Below are 19,181 nucleotides of genomic sequence, written 5' to 3'. Positions count from 1 at the left end.
ACACACAAACTCAAACACACTACACACAAACTCAAACACACAGATACTCATACACACTACACACAAACTCAAACACACAGATACTCATACACACTACACACAAACTCAAACACACTACACACAAACTCAAACACACAGATACTCATACACACTACACACAAACTCAAACACACAGATACTCATACACACTACACACAAACTCATACACACTACACACAAACTCAAACACACAGATACTCATACACACTACACACAAACTCATACACACTACACACAAACTCAAACACACAGATACTCATACACACTACACACAAACTCATACACACTACACACAAACTCAAACACACAGATACTCATACACACTACACACAAACTCAAACACACAGATACTCATACACACTACACACAAACTCAAACACACAGATACTCATACACACTACACACAAACTCATACACACTACACACAAACTCAAACACACAGATACTCATACACACTACACACAAACTCAAACACACAGATACTCATACACACTACACACAAACTCATACACACTACACACAAACTCAAACACGCAGATACTCATACACACTACACACAAACTCATACACACTACACACAAACTCAAACACACAGATACTCATACACACTACACACAAACTCATACACACTACACACAAACTCAAACACACAGATACTCATACACACTACACACAAACTCATACACACTACACACAAACTCAAACACACAGATACTCATACACACTACACACAAACTCATACACACTACACACAAACTCAAACACACAGATACTCATACACACTACACACAAACTCATACACACTACACACAAACTCAAACACACAGATACTCATACACACTACACACAAACTCATACACACTACACACAAACTCAAACACACACATACTCATACACACCACACACAAACTCATACACACTACACACAAACTCAAACACACAGATACTCATACACACTACACACAAACTCATACACACTACACACAAACTCAAACACACAGATACTCATACACACTACACACAAACTCAAACACACAGATACTCATACACACTACACACAAACTCAAACACACAGATACTCATACACACTACACACAAACTCATACACACTACACACAAACTCATACACACAAACTCAAACACACACATACTCATACACACTACACACAAACACACACAAACTCATACACACTACACACAAACTCAAACACACACATACTCATACATACTACACACAAACACACACATACTCATACACACTACACACACAAACTCATACACACTACACACACATACTCATACACACTACATACACACATTAGACACGTACATACTACACAATACACACATACACACCCACACCGGCTGACTGATACTTGGCATTATTTTGGAGCCATTGCCCTTCGGGAGTCTGTGTTCATTCAAGCGCTGTTCATCATCTGCCAAACACAACGCTGTCTCCCATCACACCTCGACAGAAAGGTGGACCCCAATCCGTCAGGATCAGGTGTGTACTGCTGTGTCTGCTACTCCTCCCTGAACAACAGGTCCTACATCTGTGGCCTGTTCTGTTTACCACGAGAGGAGCTGAACTAGAAGCACCACCAGTAGATGGATCTGGCTTCTTCATGGAACATTTGACTTTGTGAATAACGGCCTTGTAATATGGTTTTGTCAATAGGCGTAGTCGGAGGCATGTCATGTCTGCCAGACAGACTTCATGGAGCAGGGAAACGTGCTCCCTGCGCTCCGGCACCAGGATTGTGCGATCCGTTTCGGCAGATAGTTTGTTATTTAAAGATGGCGGCTGTCATCTTTCTGCAAACCCCTGGGAAACGCTGCCAGAATCAAGAGAATGAAGTCATAAATCCTCAGACATCTTTAATTAGCCAGGCTTGGAAACAGCTGACGTTGCCTTTGGTGTCCAATTTGTCCACTGATGAAAAGCAGCGATGGCTCCCAACCTTCTTCCCTCCTCCACTCATCAGACTTTCCTTGTCGCACCCTCTCTCTCTCTCACACTCTCTGTTACCCACTCACTTTGTCATTCTCTTTCTCTCTCTCTCTCTCTCTCTCTCTCTCTCTCTCTCTCTCTCTCTCTCTCTCTCTCTCTCTCTCTCTCTCTCACACACTCTCTGTTACCCACTCACTTTGTCATTCTCTTTCCCTCTCTCTCACTCTCTCTCACACTCTCTGTTACCCACTCACTTTGTCATTCTCTTTCCATCGCTCTCACTCTCTCTCACACTCTCTGTTACCCACTCACTTTGTCATTATCTTTCCCTCTCTCGCACTCGCTCTCTCTCTCTTCCACTTTCTGTCTCTCTCGCACTCTCTGTCTCTCTCTCGCACTCTCTGTCTCTCTCTCGCACTCTCTGTCTCTCTCTTGCACTCTCTCTCGCACTCTCTGTCTCTCTCTTGCACTCTCTCTCACTCTCTCTCTCTCGCGCTCTCTGTCTCTCTCTGTCTCTCTCTCTCTCTCTCTCTCTGTCTCTCTCTCTCACGCTCTCTGTCTCTCTCTCTCACGCTCTCTCTCGCGCTCTCTGTCTCTCTCGCACTCTCTGTCAAGCTCTCTCTCGCACTCTGTCTCTCTCTCTCGCACTCACACTCTCTGTCTCTCACTTACTCACATACTCACTCTTTCGTTCAATCTCTCACATATTTGCCACTGTACTCATCTGGCAGGGAGAGCCAGCCAAGCAATTTGTCCTGACCTCGAGTCGGTGGCCATATTTGCCCAGCCACAGTTTCTGTTGGCAGAGGGGTAGGCCCCATCTGTGACAGGATGTTTATAATGGTTGCCACAAGGCGGCCGTCAACCATCTCCATACAGTGTTTACAAGGCAGCCGTGTCATTTGGACGTGTACGGGGGACGCTGGTCATCACATGGGAAAACAGCCGAAATGAGACCCATTTCCTTTCACTCACTTCCTCCCTCTGCTCTCATCCCTTTTCTCTGCACTGGAAAAGCAGCTAGCCTCCTCCGTGTTGTCTGCCTAAGCCCTGAGCCTCTGGGATCAGTGGAAGCTTGCTGTAGACACATCCAAGTCCTCACTGTCACTGAGCCAGTGTCTCCTACAGGGTTGGATCAGTCACTGAGCCAGAGTGTCTCCTACAGGGTTGGATCAGTCACTGAGCCAGTGTCTCCTACAGGGTTGGATCAGTCACTGAGCCAGAGTGTATCCTACAGGGTTGGATCAGTCACTGAGCCAGAGTGTCTCCTACAGGGTTGGATCAGTCACTGAGCCAGAGTGTCTCCTACAGGGTTGGATCAGTCACTGAGCCAGAGTGTCTCCTACAGGGTTGGATCAGTCACTGAGCCAGAGTGTCTCCTACAGGGTTGGATCAGTCACTGAGCCAGAGTGTCTCCTACAGGGTTGGATCAGTCACTGAGCCAGTGTCTCCTACAGGGTTGGATCAGTCACTGAGCCAGAGTGTATCCTACAGGGTTGGATCAGTCACTGAGCCAGAGTGTCTCCTACAGGGTTGGATCAGTCACTGAGCCAGAGTGTCTCCTACAGGGTTGGATCAGTCACTGAGCCAGAGTGTCTCCTACAGGGTTGGATCAGTCACTGAGCCAGAGTGTCTCCTACAGGGTTGGATCAGTCACTGAGCCAGAGTGTCTCCTACAGGGTTGGATCAGTCACTGAGCCAGAGTGTCTCCTACAGGGTTGGAGCCAGACACTGAGACAGAGTGACTCCTACAGGGTTGGACCCAGACACTGAGACACAGGGACTCCTACAGGGTTGGACCCAGACACTGAGACAGAGTGACTTCTACAGGGTTGGACCCAGACACTGAGACAGAGTGACTCCTACAGGGTTGGACCCAGACACTGAGACAGAGTGACTCCTACAGGGTTGGATCCAGGAGGCCTGGGAGGATTAGCTAAATATGTTTTGCAGTTTAAAAGCAGTGTTCCAGTGTATTAGAGCTGACGATTCAGTACGTGCTCTCCAAGTATGTGGAGTTCTATGAGATGTGCTCTACATTGAGTTCTTAATGTTTTTCGAAACATTGTCCGTATCAATATATAGTGAAAATGATTCCTTTCTTTTTGTAGAGCGTTCGGTCGAGAAGAAAAAATGAATTCTGCTACAAAGACATATATTGCAGAGGGCTATTTCTTTCCACACCAGAGTATTGTTTAATGGCAATCAAATGACATTTTCAAATAGAAAACGGACTGTGAGCTTATTCCCTTTGGTTTTGACATGTTCCTATAATAATGGTCTCTTTGATGATCAGTCTTGCTGCAGGCCTATTTTGCAACTCATTAATACGAGACCGTTGACAAGGAAAGAGGGACGTCAGCAAATCCAAGACCACACGGCACATAATTATCTTCTGTTTCCCCTGATATATCCTCTGCCCATCTCGTTGCATCGCTATGGTTTTCATCTAAGAACATCTGCAGCCTCTCGCTTTGAAATCACTCGTCGCGCAACATGGAATTGAAAGGGTTTGCTTTGGAGCACTTTCAACTCCAACGGACGCATAGGTGTGGAGATTCACCCCACTGGGCCCAGATGTCATTTCAAAGTCTATTCCGCATCGGTTCACCGACGTTTCATTGAAACGACGTGAAAACAACTTTGATTCTTCCAGTGTGTCCTCAGTGGAACTCGTGTTCTCTCATTAAATGGTAATGAAAGAAGGAGAATATGTGTTTAAGCTCGGTGCTTCAGTGCCCCGAGGTAAAGCCTAGTGAGAGGCGCTGGGTTTCCGTGAGACATGAGTGATGTAATCATTAAGAGGGAGAAATCTGCACGCAGGATGACCTCATCTCGATCTCTTTAAGAGGGGAGTGAGAGTGGGCTGATACCTTTTGTTGGTGGCACAGATAGTGTGTGTGTGACACATTTTAGTTACCGGGCACAGGCCTCATTCTTTCTCCCTAGATGCAGAGCTAGCTAGACTCAGTGGAGACATCCACTCACATACTGTATAGGGAGACTCTCAATGGATGCAGGTAGCCTTGTGGTTAGAGCGTTGGGCCAATAACAGAAAGGTTGCTAGGTCAAATCCCTGAGCTGACAAAGTAAAACATCTGTCGTTCTGCCCCTGAAAAAGGCAGTTAAATCACTGTTCCTATGCCGTCATTGTAAATAAGAATTAGTTCTTAACTGACTTGCCTAGTTAAACAAAGGTTAAATTAAAAATAAATAACTCTGGTCCTCTCGCCTCCTCAAAGCCAATTGGATGAGAAGGTCAGAGGTCCCTCCCCTCCGAACTTTTCATCCAATGGTTTTTGGAGAAGGACGTGAGGAATCAAGGAAATGCATTTGAGATTCTCCCCCTGATGTCAGCCATGATTCAGTCTTTGATTTCTATACCGATGCGTGTAGAGCAGTGCCATCAAGCTGCAGTCTCCAGAGACACCAGTGAAGCACTGAGGATGTCATCAAAGCCAGAAGCCAGTGTGGCGAGGCTACAGCAGAGTAAGTTGTGTGTTGGATGTGACAGGGGATTAGGGGACTCACTCTGTAATGCTGCTGTGTTCCATGCTCCTTGAGCGACTGATAATACTCTATAATGCTGCTGTGTTCCATGCTCCTTGAGCGACTGATAATACTCTGTAATGCTGCTGTGTTCCATGCTCCTTGAGCGACTGATAATACTCTGTAATGCTGCTGTGTTCCATGCTCCTTGAGCGACTGATAATACTCTGTAATGCTGCTGTGTTCCATGCTCCTTGAGCGACTGATAATACTCTGTAATGCTGCTGTGTTCCATGCTCCTTGAGCGAGTGATAATAGTCTATAATGCTGCTGTGTTCCATGCTCCTTGAGCGAGTGATAATACTCTATAATGCTGCTGTGTTCCATGCTCCTTGAGCGACTGATAATACTCTGTAATGCTGCTGTGTTCCATGCTCCTTGAGCGACTGATAATACTCTATAATGCTGCTGTGTTCCATGCTCCTTGAGCGACTGATAATACTCTATAATGCTGCTGTGTTCCATATGATAATACCTTAATGCTGCTGTGTTCCATGCTGACTAAATACTCTGTAATGCTGCTGCTGTTCCATACTCCTTGAGCGACTGATAATACTCTATAATGCTGCTGTTTTCCATACTCCTTGAGCGACTGATAATACTCTATAATGCTGCTGTGTTCCATACTCCTTGAGCGACTGATAATACTCTGTAATGCTGCTGTGTTCCTATAATGCTGCTGTGTTCCATGCTCCTTGAGCGACTGATAATACTCTATAATGCTGCTGTGTTCCATACTCCTTGAGCGACTGATAATACTCTATAATGCTGCTGTGTTCCATACTCCTTGAGCGACTGATAATACTCTATAATGCTGCTGTGTTCCATGCTCCTTGAGCGACTGATAATACTCTATAATGCTGCTGTGTTCCATGCTCCTTGAGCGACTGATAATACTCTATAATGCTGCTGTGTTCCATGCTCCTTGAGCGACTGATAATACTCTATAATGCTGCTGTGTTCCATACTCCTTGAGCGACTGATAATACTCTATAATGCTGCTGTGTTCCATGCTCCTTGAGCGACTGATAATACTCTGTAATGCTGCTGTGTTCCATGCTCCTTGAGCGACTGATAATACTCTGTAATGCTGCTGTGTTCCATGCTCCTTGAGCGAGTGATAATACTCTATAATGCTGCTGTTTTCCATACTCCTTGAGTGACTGATAATACTCTATAATGCTGCTGTGTTCCATACTCCTTGAGCGAGTGATAATACTCTGTAATGCTGCTGTGTTCCATACTCCTTGAGTGACTGATAATACTCTATAATGCTGCTGTGTTCCATACTCCTTGAGCGACTGATAATACTCTGTAATGCTGCTGTGTTCCATGCTCCTTGAGCGACTGATAATACTCTGTAATGCTGCTGTGTTCCATGCTCCTTGAGCGAGTGATAATACTCTATAATGCTGCTGTGTTCCATGCTCCTTGAGCGACTGATAATACTCTATAATGCTGCTGTGTTCCATACTCCTTGAGCGAGTGATAATACTCTAATGCTGCTGTGTTCCATGCTCCTTGAGCGACTGATAATACTCTGTAATGCTGCTGTGTTCCATGCTCCTTGAGCGACTGATAATACTCTGTAATGCTGCTGTGTGTCATGCTCCTTGAGCGACTGATAATACTCTATAATGCTGCTGTGTTCCATGCTCCTTGAGCGACTGATAATACTCTGTAATGCTGCTGTGTTCCATGCTCCTTGAGTGACTGATAATACTCTAATGCTGCTGTGTTCCATGCTCCTTGAGCGACTGATAATACTCTATAATGCTGCTGTGTTCCATGCTCCTAGAGCGACTGATAATACTCTATAATGCTGCTGTGTTCCATGCTCCTTGAGCGACTGATAATACTCTATAATGCTGCTGTGTTCCATGCTCCCTGAGTGACTGATAATACTCTGTAATGCTGCTGTGTGTCATGCTCCTTGAGCGACTGATAATACTCTATAATGCTGCTGTGTTCCATGCTCCTTGAGCGAGTGATAATACTCTATAATGCTGCTGTGTTCCATGCTCCTTGAGCGACTGATAATACTCTGTAATGCTGCTGTGTTCCATGCTCCTTGAGCGACTGATAATACTCTGTAATGCTGCTGTGTTCCATGCTCCTTGAGCGACTGATAATACTCTGTAATGCTGCTGTGTTCCATGCTCCTTGAGCGACTGATAATACTCTGTAATGCTGCTGTGTTCCATGCTCCTTGAGCGACTGATAATAGTCTATAATGCTGCTGTGTTCCATGCTCCTTGAGCGACTGATAATACTCTGTAATGCTGCTGTGTTCCATGCTCCTTGAGCGAGTGATAATAGTCTATAATGCTGCTGTGTTCCATGCTCCTTGAGAGACTGATAATACTCTATAATGCTGCTGTGTTCCATGCTCCTTGAGCGAGTGATAATACTCTATAATGCTGCTGTGTTCCATGCTCCTTGAGCGACTGATAATACTCTGTAATGCTGCTGTGTTCCATGCTCCTTGAGCGACTGATAATACTCTATAATGCTGCTGTGTTCCATACTCCTTGAGCGACTGATAATACTCTATAATGCTGCTGTGTTCCATACTCCTTGAGCGAGTGATAATACTCTATAATGCTGCTGTGTTCCATGCTCCTTGAGCGACTGATAATACTCTATAATGCTGCTGTGTTCCATGCTCCTTGAGAGACTGATAATACTCTATAATGCTGCTGTGTGTCATGCTCCTTGAGCGACTGATAATACTCTATAATGCTGCTGTGTTCCATACTCCTTGAGCGACTGATAATACTCTATAATGCTGCTGTGTTCTATACTCCTTGAGCGACTGATAATAGTCTATAATGCTGCTGTGTTCCATGCTCCTTGAGAGACTGATAATACTCTATAATGCTGCTGTGTTCCATACTCCTTGAGCGGCTGATAATACTCTATAATGCTGCTGTGTTCCATGCTCCTTGAGCGACTGATAATACTCTATAATGCTGCTGTGTTCCATGCTCCTTGAGCGACTGATAATACTCTATAATGCTGCTGTGTTCCATACTCCTTGAGCGACTGATAATACTCTATAATGCTGCTGTGTTCCATGCTCCTTGAGCGACTGATAATACTCTATAATGCTGCTGTGTAATACCATAATGCTGCTGTGTTCCTTGAGCGACTGATAATACTCTATAATGCTGCTGTGTTCCATACTCCTTGAGCGACTGATAATACTCTATAATGCTGCTGTGTTCCATACTCCTTGAGCGACTGATAATACTCTGCTGCTGTGTTCCATGCTCCTTGAGAGACTGATAATACTCTATAATGCTGCTGTGTTCATGCTCCTTGAGCGACTGATAATACTCTATAATGCTGCTGTGTTCCATACTCCTTGAGCGACTGATAATACTCTATAATGCTGTGTTCTGCTGTGTTCTATACTCCTTGAGCGACTGATAATAGTCTATAATGCTGCTGTGTTCCATGCTCCTTGAGAGACTGATAATACTCTATAATGCTGCTGTGTTCCATACTCCTTGAGCGGCTGATAATACTCTATAATGCTGCTGTGTTCCATGCTCCTTGAGCGACTGATAATACTCTATAATGCTGCTGTGTTCCATGCTCCTTGAGCGACTGATAATACTCTATAATGCTGCTGTGTTCCATGCTCCTTGAGCGACTGATAATACTCTATAATGCTGCTGTGTTCCATGCTCCTTGAGCGACTGATAATACTCTGTAATGCTGCTGTGTTCCATGCTCCTTGAGCGACTGATAATACTCTATAATGCTGCTGTGTTCCATGCTCCTTGAGCGACTGATAATACTCTATAATGCTGCTGTGTTCCATGCTCCTTGAGCGACTGATAATACTCTGTAATGCTGCTGTGTTCCATGCTCCTTGAGCGACTGATAATACTCTATAATGCTGCTGTGTTCCATGCTCCTTGAGCGACTGATAATACTCTATAATGCTGCTGTGTTCCATGCTCCTTGAGCGACTGATAATACTCTGAATCATGAACATTTCTGCTCAAACACGGTTAAGTTTGTCCTTCGTGGTTGTTTATCATGTCAGCCTGGAAATGGATTTACTAATGGCATTAATACCAGGATCCATAGACTGCGCAGGTCAAAGTGCACATTCATGGCTAGTCGATATCTCTGCGGCACAAACTGTGACAACCGAAGTCAAGTGTGTTGTCGAGCTGTGCTTGTTCAGAACCAAAGACGAAAGCATGAGAGGATGTCTATTACCACCACACATTCCCTCAGTTTGAGTCGTCCACCCACTCTGGATAGTGTTTTATTGCCAGAGAGTTTACCTAATTAGCAGTTTTGTGCATATTTATTTCCTTTTAAAGAATCCAGAGGGTTCCTCTCACTCTGGTCGAGCTCCCAGCTGAATCCTGCTAGTCAGACCTATTCAGCACCAATGTGCTGTGCTGCAGCTTTGAAGGAAAGGCCAGCCGTGTCAGCTGAATATCCTCCCCTGGCGTCCTGCTGTATGAAACCTGCACAAATTCCCTTCCTAACACGCCGGCCAATCCGGCGATGCGGAGCTAGGATCTCGAGTCTGTCATAGGCTGATTCAGACATGTACTGTAATCTGTATCCCCCAAACATTTTAAAGATATATTTTCTTTCACGGTTTCCAAGGACGTTGAAAGTCCTTTGTGGGCTTTTGGCTACATATATATTAGTGATGCTGAGGCTTCACAATGGGGCTTTTAATGGCTTCCCAGGCAAGCCTCTCTGCTGAGATTGGAGGCTTCCTATGGCCAGTAATACACCAATGACATTAGATCCAGTGATAAAGCAAAGCAATTTGTTCACCCCTCCACAGAGGACAACACAAGCGTTGGCAATGTGTGGATTTGTATTACAGCGCTGTCTGAGGACATCCAGCCCTATTTCTTATCCAGCTGCTCATTTGACCCGTCGATGGGAAGGGATGTCATCACTACGCGTCATCAATGCCAATTTCCTGTTTCCGTGGAAGCAGTGTAACTCCTTTTGTAAGTCCCTATAGCTTTGCACTTGCTGTTACAATGTAAGCCTCCCCTGTGCTAATAGATGCCGGAGCAAGACAAACAAAAGCTTCTCATTTACTACGCCTTCCGTTTTGGATCGCTGTGGTAGATAGCGTTGCTAGATCGATACGGCACCCGCCACCAGGCTCTCGTCTTTCCACACACACAGACAGACTGCATGTCTAGGGCTGACTGGAGCGAGTAGACAGACAGACACGAGCCCTGTGTGTTCTCCTCCTGGTAGCACTATCGGACAGCTTGGAGGACCCAGACCAGCGACGGATGGCTTTGCCAGACCCACTGAGATAGTGGATGATGGAGAAGGCTGGCATGTTCAGTAGCCAGAGAAATGAGAGGCCAGGGCCTTTAGGTGTGACATCTGGCTCAAGGCCGGAGCTCAGGAGGAGGGCTTGTGCCACCGAGAGAGAGACTCATTCATCATAACAGGGACTGTAGAGTAGCAGACGGTGCTGGAAGACGAGACGTGTCTCCAGACTCCCAGTCAATGCGCTCTTCTATTTGTAGAGCTGACGTATACATTGTGCCTCAGGGCCTCCAGCACCGTGCACTGGGGAGTTGTCCTCAGAATGACACAGATTTGCTTCTGCTCAGCACGAGGACAATTGACTGGAGAATTTGGTCAGATATTGTACCTTTTCTCAGTCGATATAGGCCTAAGTAAGGGTGGGTTAACTAAATGGATAGGAGTGTTTCTTTTCTTCATCTGAGGCTGGAGTTTTGTCTGTGCCTAATTTGATCACTTTAATTTCTCCTGAGGAAGAGAAAGGGGGGATACTTCAGGGTAGTTTAGAGTTCAGAAGTTGTTTTCCAGGGGCAGGCCACAGAGCAGGGCTGGTTGCGGGGATTTAAGAAACCAATTTTTCCTACGAGTCATTAAAACAAGCCAGTCAACCATAGGCACTGGATCTAAGCTGGGATGCAGTGAAATGACAGGCCGCAGTCAATGTCCCAATTTCCCCTCAGAAAACCCATGCGCCGGGCTTGTCCTTCATTTGTGATGCTTGGGATCAAAACAGGCTATGCCTGTTACAGATAGCAGCCAAGACTTATGGCTAACTCCCTTGGCTTACTCCCCTGAACCCCCACCACCCCCATAGATGAATGTGTGACGACCACAGACCTCGATTTAGATGAACTGATATGGAGGTAATAAAAAACAGCTTTGATATGGCTTTGCCATGTTTCTTACTTCCATCGGGCCAATCAGATACGCAGCATCTTGCAGAAATAAATGTCAAGGCAGAAAACATTTCCCAGACCTTTTTAACTTCACCTACTTCAGGTTCGCGGCGGAGGCAGCGGCCTGACAGGACTGCTGAAAGGTCATGCCAGAAAGGACAGGCGCGGGTAATGAAATAAACATTTGGGCCACGTAATTACTCAGAAGTGCGGGGAGAGTTCAAAATGATCACGGTTGGAGGAACTCCACAGCTGCCCCTGTCAGGTTTTAAAGATGCTTCCGCGGCGGTAAGTTGCAGGATACATTTTCCTACAAATCTCTCACTCCTTCCCAAACCTGGAGCTGTGGTTTGGGAAGGAGTGTGAGATGATGGGGGGGTCACCATGGTTACAGGCAGGCTGGTCATCTCTCTCTCTGGCAGGCTCTTCTACACACCGCGGGCTACAGCTACAGCTCATCGAGCATTGCTGGTGATTTACGCGGTGACACTCCGGCTCTGACGGATGGCCGCATTACTGCCAAGCGCGAGACTAATGACAGTGAGGGTTGGTGGGTAGTCAGGTGACTTCCAGAAGAGAGTGGTGTGAAGAGGAGATGGTAAGGAAAGTGAGCAAGGGACTGGGAATGGTGATTGGGTTTATCTCAGCAAGCCTCCCAGAACCAAGCCACGCCATGCGAACACACTGACTGGACTTTCCCTGATTAAATGGGGAAACCGTAGGAGGGAGTGCACTGCATGGAAGCCCAAAAGTGGTGCCGGAACAGCCCTCTGGGTTGATGTAACGGTCTCAGATGGTGGCCCTCCCTCTTCTTGTCATGTTGTGTCTGTGTCAAACGAATGACTCTACGAGGGTACCTGGTAAGATGATTTTGTGCAGTCTTCCCTGTGTGGAGTTTCAACAGACATACCTTGGCCTTGAATTAGCGATGGCTCCTCTCTTTGAGGGATCCAATTTCCTCAATATGAAGACTGCAGATTGTCCACTTAGATTTGAGAAAGAGCTCCACACATAGGTATAGCTATGTGGGGAGCTAGAAAGCATACAGCTGCTCATGTGGCCCCTGACCCCAACACACTACTCCCATCATGCAGTTGGGCACTCATTTCTAATAGGTCTTGAAGATGCCACTTGGTGGGTCAAAGGTAATTGATTAGACGTGTGAAGAGCGGCTGTGCAGGATGTGCCCTCTGGCCCACACACAAACAAATGGACTCCAGCATAGATAAGACAGTTAATGACCCTCATTTAAAATATCCCATGTTTTCACATATGCCATTTGGCAGGCCCTTTTACCCAATGCGACTTGCATGCATACATTTTTATGTTGAAGGCTCCAGTGAGAATGGAATCCACAATCCTGACATTGAGCCACACATGTAACAGGTAACTGCCAAAATAAAGGAAACACCAATATAAAGTGTTTTAACATGGTGTTCGGCCACCACAAGTTACCAGAACAGCTTCAATGTGTCTGGAACTCTATTGAAGGGATACGACACCATTCTTCCACAAAAGGTAGGAGGTGGAGGGGGAGAGCAGGAGAGGGAGGGAGGGGGAGAGCAGGAGAGGGAGGGAGGGGGAGAGCAGGAGTGGGGGAGAGCAGGAGAAGGGGAGAGTAGGAGAGGGAGGGAGGTGCGGGGTGAGAGCAGGAGAGGGAGGGAGGTGCGGGGTGAGAGCAGGAGAGGGAGGGAGGTGGGGGGAGAGCAGGAGAGGGAGGGAGGTGGGGGGTGAGAGCAGGAGAGGGAGGGAGGTTGGGGGTGAGAGCATGAGAGAGAGGGAGGTGGGGGTGGTAGCAGGAGAGGGAGGGAGGTGGAGGGGGAGAGTAGGAGAGGGAGGGAGGGGGGGAGCAGGAGGGAGGTGGGGGTGAGAGCAGGAGGGAGGTGGAGGGTGAGAGCAGGAGAAGGTGGAGGGTGAGCGCAGGAGAAGGAGGGAGGTGGAGGGGGAGAGGGGAGAGGGAGGGAGGGGGAGAGCAGGAGTGGGGGAGAGCAGGAGAAGGGGAGAGTAGGAGAGGGAGGGAGGTGCGGGGTGAGAGCAGGAGAGGGAGGGAGGGGGGGGAGAGCAGGAGAGGGAGGGAGGTGGGGGTGAGAGCAGGAGGGGAGGTGGGGGGGGTGAGAGCAGGAGAGGGAGGTGGGGGTGAGAGCATGAGAGAGAGGGAGGTGGGGGGGGTGGTAGCAGGAGAGGGAGGGAGGTGGAGGGGGAGAGTAGGAGAGGGGGAGGGGGGAGGGGGGTGAGAGCAGGGGGAGGTGGAGGGTGAGAGCAGGAGAAGGTGGAGGGTGAGCGCAGGAGAAGTAGGGAGGTGGAGGGGGAGAGTAGGAGAAGGAGGGAGGGGGGGCAGGAGAGGGAGGGAGGTGGGGGTGAGAGCAGGAGGGAGGTGGAGGGGGAGAGTAGGAGAAGGAGGGAGGGGGAGCAGGAGAAGGTGGAGGGAGGGAGGTGGGGGGGAGGTGAGGGTGAGGAGGGAGGTGGAGGGTGAGAGCAGGTGAAGGTGGAGGGTGAGAGCAGGAGAAGGTGGAGGGTGAGAGCAGGAGAAGGTGGAGGGTGAGAGCAGGAGAAGGTCGAGGGTGGGAGCAGGAGAGGGAGGGAGATGGAGGGTGAGAATAATTTTGCACGCCCAATTTTTCAGTTTTTTATTTGTTAAAGTTTGAAATATCCAATAAATGTCGTTCCACTTCATGATTGTGTCCCACTTGTTGTTGATTCTTCACAAAAAATACAGTTTTATATCTTTATGTTTGAAGCCTGAAATGTGGCAAAAGGTCGCAAAGTTCAAGGGGGCCGAATACTTTCGCAAAGCACTGTACACCTACAATTGACTCAAATGATGTCAATCAGAAGCTTCTAAAGCCATGACATCATTTTTCAAGCTGTTTAAAGGCACAGTCAACTTAGTGTATGTAAACCTCTGACCCACTGGAATTGTGATACAGTGAATTATCGGTCTGTAAGCAATTGTTGGAAAAATTACTTGTCATGCACTTGTCATGCACAAAGTAGATGTCCTAACCGACTTGCCAAAAGTATAGTTTGTTAACAAGAAATGGGTGGGCATGGGAGGGCATAGGCCCAACCACTTGAGAGCCAGGCCCAACCAATCAGAACAAGTTTTACCCCAAAAAAGGGCTTTATTACAGACAGAAATACTCCTCAGTTGCATTAGCTGTCCTGGTGGCTGGTCTCAGACGATCCCCAGAGTTTGAAGGTCCTGGTGTAGCGTGGTTACACGTGGACTGCGGTTGTGAGGCCGGTTGGATGTACAGACGACAAATTCTCTAAAACAACATTGGAGGCGGCTTATTGTAGCAAAATGAACATTACATTCTCTGGCAACAGCTCTGTTGGACATTTGTGCGGTCAGCATGCCAATTGCACGCTCCCTCAACTTGAGACATCTGTGGCACTGTGTTGTGTGACAACAACTACACATTTTAGAGTGGCCTTTTACTGTCCCCAGCACAAGGTGCATCTGTGTAATGATCATTCTGTTTAATAAGCTTCTTGATATGACACACCTGTCAGATGGCAGGATTATTTTGGCAAAGGACAATGCTCACTAACAGGGAAGTAAACAAACTTCTGCACAACATTTTAGAGAAATAAGCTTTTTGTGTGTGGAACATTTCTGGTATCTTTTATTTCAGCTCATGAAACATGGGACCAACACTTTACATGTTGTGTTTTATATTTTTGTTCAGTGTATATATACAAATATTTTAGGTTGATTTATAATTCCATTACACACGTTCTAATGCATCCCATGCTTTACTTGTATTTTCCTGCATCAGTAAAAGCAGGAAATGAATCACCTATGCCTCTAATGCCATTAATTCAAATTAGACTGGTTTTGGATTACTGCCATTTTCAGCAGATTAGGGTTTAGGACATAACCCCTCTAGTAATGTAATACGACCGCTAAGACTTATACAGCCTATAGCCCAGGGTTCCCCAACTGGTGGCCCAATTTCATTTGCCCTGTGAAAAAAAAGATTTGGACATAAAAGACTTTAAAACCACCAGAAGAAACAGTGAATCCAATTGATTTTGGAAATCTGTTCCAAAGTATTCCCACTCAGAATAGAGAGATACAGTATTATGCCTTCGTAAAGCAAGGTTTGAACATCTGTTTGGGCTTCTTGAGGTTAATTTGCAGTCTACAAATGATCTGTAATTATATTCCGTCCCCCTGACAATCCGCTGAAGAAGAAGATGGTCATGCGGCTAAATCTAGTTGATGATCTTTGCTACAGCCCATGTTCTATTTTACATTTGTGCTCCGTGAATCAATTGGCTGCGCTGGGATTTTGTCTCCATCAGGAGCTCAGCCTGTATAGCCAGGCTGGTGACTGTCTGCAGCAAACACTGATTGAGCCTGTGTCCCAAATGACACTCTATTCCCTATGTAGTGGACTACCATGGGGCTCTGGTCAAAATAAGTGCACTATATAGTGAATAGGGTTCCATTTGGGACATATCCAGAGATTGGATTCCTCTAAACAAACAACCCAGAAACAAACAACGCAGATAAGATTTGAAACCCAAAACACTTCTCTTTCCAAATGTCAGTGTAGTTTTGTTTGTGTTTGAAGAGGAACTCAATTGAAGCTACAGTGATAAGAGTGAGCGGTTGAGCTTTGTTTTAACAAGTGCCAGTGAGGAATCGCACCCTGTGAAGTTTGAAATAGATTCATCTGAGATGGTAGTTCACTGTTTGTGAAGTGAAATAAAGAGGAAGGCCCAGTGTAGACTTTACGATGTGACACTCAACATCATCTGTGGACACATTGGCTGTCTCTGAATGACACAAGCACTCATTCTCCTGTCTGGAAGCTATAGGACAGAGAGAGACAAAATAATCAAGTCCCTTCCTGGTTCAAGAGGACTATTGGACACTGATGATGAAATGCAGTCAGAACCCTTCGCTGTTGAATATACTCAGCAAGTCCATCTCCAGCCCAGTGGGCCTGGGCTACAGTGGTCATTGTTATCGGGCCCTGTAACCAACAGTGTTCAACCCTGTCTCTCTCTGAAACCTGTTCTTCAGACTGGTGTCGTGCCAGCGTGGGTCAACATATGGCATCGGTGCTCAGGTTGTTCCCGGTATACCCAACAGCAGGGAATTATCATAGGACTATTAGGGCTGCGTCCCAAACGATCCCTATGGGCCCTGGCTAAAGTAGTGTACTACATAGGGAATAGGGTGTCATGTGGGACACAGACATGGATTGTAACTATAGAACTCACTCTCATTCTCCTAGTGTTAACTATCTTCAGATTACAGCAATATAAATGAAAATAAAATAATGAAGTTGGTTCCACGTGAGAACTTTTAGTATTTTTCTTTCCCTGCCAAAAGTCAGGTGACCTAAGCGCATCCAAATATGGAGTTGCAGGTTTGCCATATCTGTCATGTTTGAGCATATCTCTCCTATGTGCAAATCTTTACGGTCACTTTACTTAAGGCCCTTGGAAATGACCTGGAGCTCTGCAGTTATAAATTCTTATGCTATATACCGATTTACAAATACAAATCAAAAGGTGTTTGTTTGTGGAAAGGGATTTACATTTGTGGAAAGGGATGTACATTTGTGGAAAGGGATGTACATTTGTGGAAAGGGATGTACATTTGTGGAAAGGGATTTACATTTGTGGAAAGGGATTTACATTTGTGGAAAGGGATTTACATTTGTGGAAAGGGATTTGCATTTGTGGAAAGGGATTTACATTTGTGGAAAGGGATGTACATTTGTGGAAAGTGATTTACATTTGTGGAAAGGGATTTGCATTTGTGGAAAGGGATTTGCATTTGTGGAAAGGGATTTGCATTTGTGGAAAGGGATTTGCATTGTGGATTGGTGATTTACATTTATGGATTGGTACTTATTTGTACAGATCATGATACACTAATAGAAAATGTGTTCACAATGCATTTGGCATGATATTGATCCCATAGATGCAGCCGTCACATTGCCTTAGAGTACATTTTTTTTTTAGTTTAGTTTTTTAGACGATAGACAACTGAACATTTCACAGACATGGATCCACTAAACTAGACATGACGTTGTCTGGGACGATAGACAACTGAACATTTCACAGACATGGATCCACTAAACTAGACATGACGTTGTCTGGGACGATAGACAACTGAACATTTCACAGACATGGATCCACTAAACTAGACATGACGTTGTCTGGGACGATAGACAACTGAACATTTCACAGACATGGATCCACTAAACTAGACATGACGTTGTCTGGGACGATAGACAACTGAACATTTCACAGACATGGATCCACTAAACTAGACATGACGTTGTCTGGGACGACAACTGAACATTTCACAGACATGGATCAAAACTGAACATTTCTGGGACGATAGACAACTGAACATTTCACAGACATGGATCCACTAAACTAGACATGACGTTGTCTGGGACGATAGACAACTGAACATTTCACAGACATGGATCCACTAAACTAGACATGACGTTGTCTGGGACGATAGACAACTGAACATTTCACAGACATGGATCCACTAAACTAGACATGACGTTGTCTGGGACGATAGACAACTGAACATTTCACAGACATGGATCCACTAAACTAGACATGACGTTGTCTGGGACGATAGACAACTGAACATTTCACAGACATGGATCCACTAAACTAGACATGACGTTGTCTGGGACGATAGACAACTGAACATTTCACAGACATGGATCCACTAAACTAGACATGACGTTGTCTGGGACGATAGACAACTGAACATTTCACAGACATGGATCCACTAAACTAGACATGACGTTGTCTGGGACGATAGACAACTGAACATTTCACAGACATGGATCCACTAAACTAGACATGGAAGTTGTCTGGGACTTAATGTCCAACCTATAGAAAAAATATGAATAAAGTCAAAAACACAGACTCAGACTTTAATGACATTATACTTGCTCAGACATATTCCCACAGTATCTATCCATACCTATTTAGTTTGTTCTCATTTTATTCCTGTATAGTGTATACCAGAATATTTACGGTATAGTTTATTCTCCCTCTCTGTCCTCCATTGCCTGTTTTATCAAGTTTATCAGCATATCACAATTTACTTGAATTCTGAGTATTAGGAATGACAAACCCTGGTGTTGTGCTTGGTGCCATGTCCCATTGTTCGGCTTGTTTGCCACCTTCGCTGAGTTGACGCCTCTCCATATCATCACGCTGTTGAATGATTCCTCTCTTCACACCCCTCCCCGGGCCACAGTCCCCTGGGATTGACTGAGGGATCAACATATGCAGTAATTGGTGACTCCGCAGGGCATTAATCCACCACCCCACACCAGTCTCCGGAGGAGGAGGATTTTTCAGGCCTTTTTTTGTTGCACTGGTGGAACGGACGTGGGCGAGGTCACCCTTCTACCACCTAATGATGG

The sequence above is a fragment of the Oncorhynchus keta genome, unplaced genomic scaffold (assembly GCF_023373465.1).
Source record: "Oncorhynchus keta strain PuntledgeMale-10-30-2019 unplaced genomic scaffold, Oket_V2 Un_contig_2759_pilon_pilon, whole genome shotgun sequence".
NCBI lineage: Eukaryota > Metazoa > Chordata > Actinopteri > Salmoniformes > Salmonidae > Oncorhynchus > Oncorhynchus keta.
Note: the sequence above shows the minus strand (reverse complement) of the source record.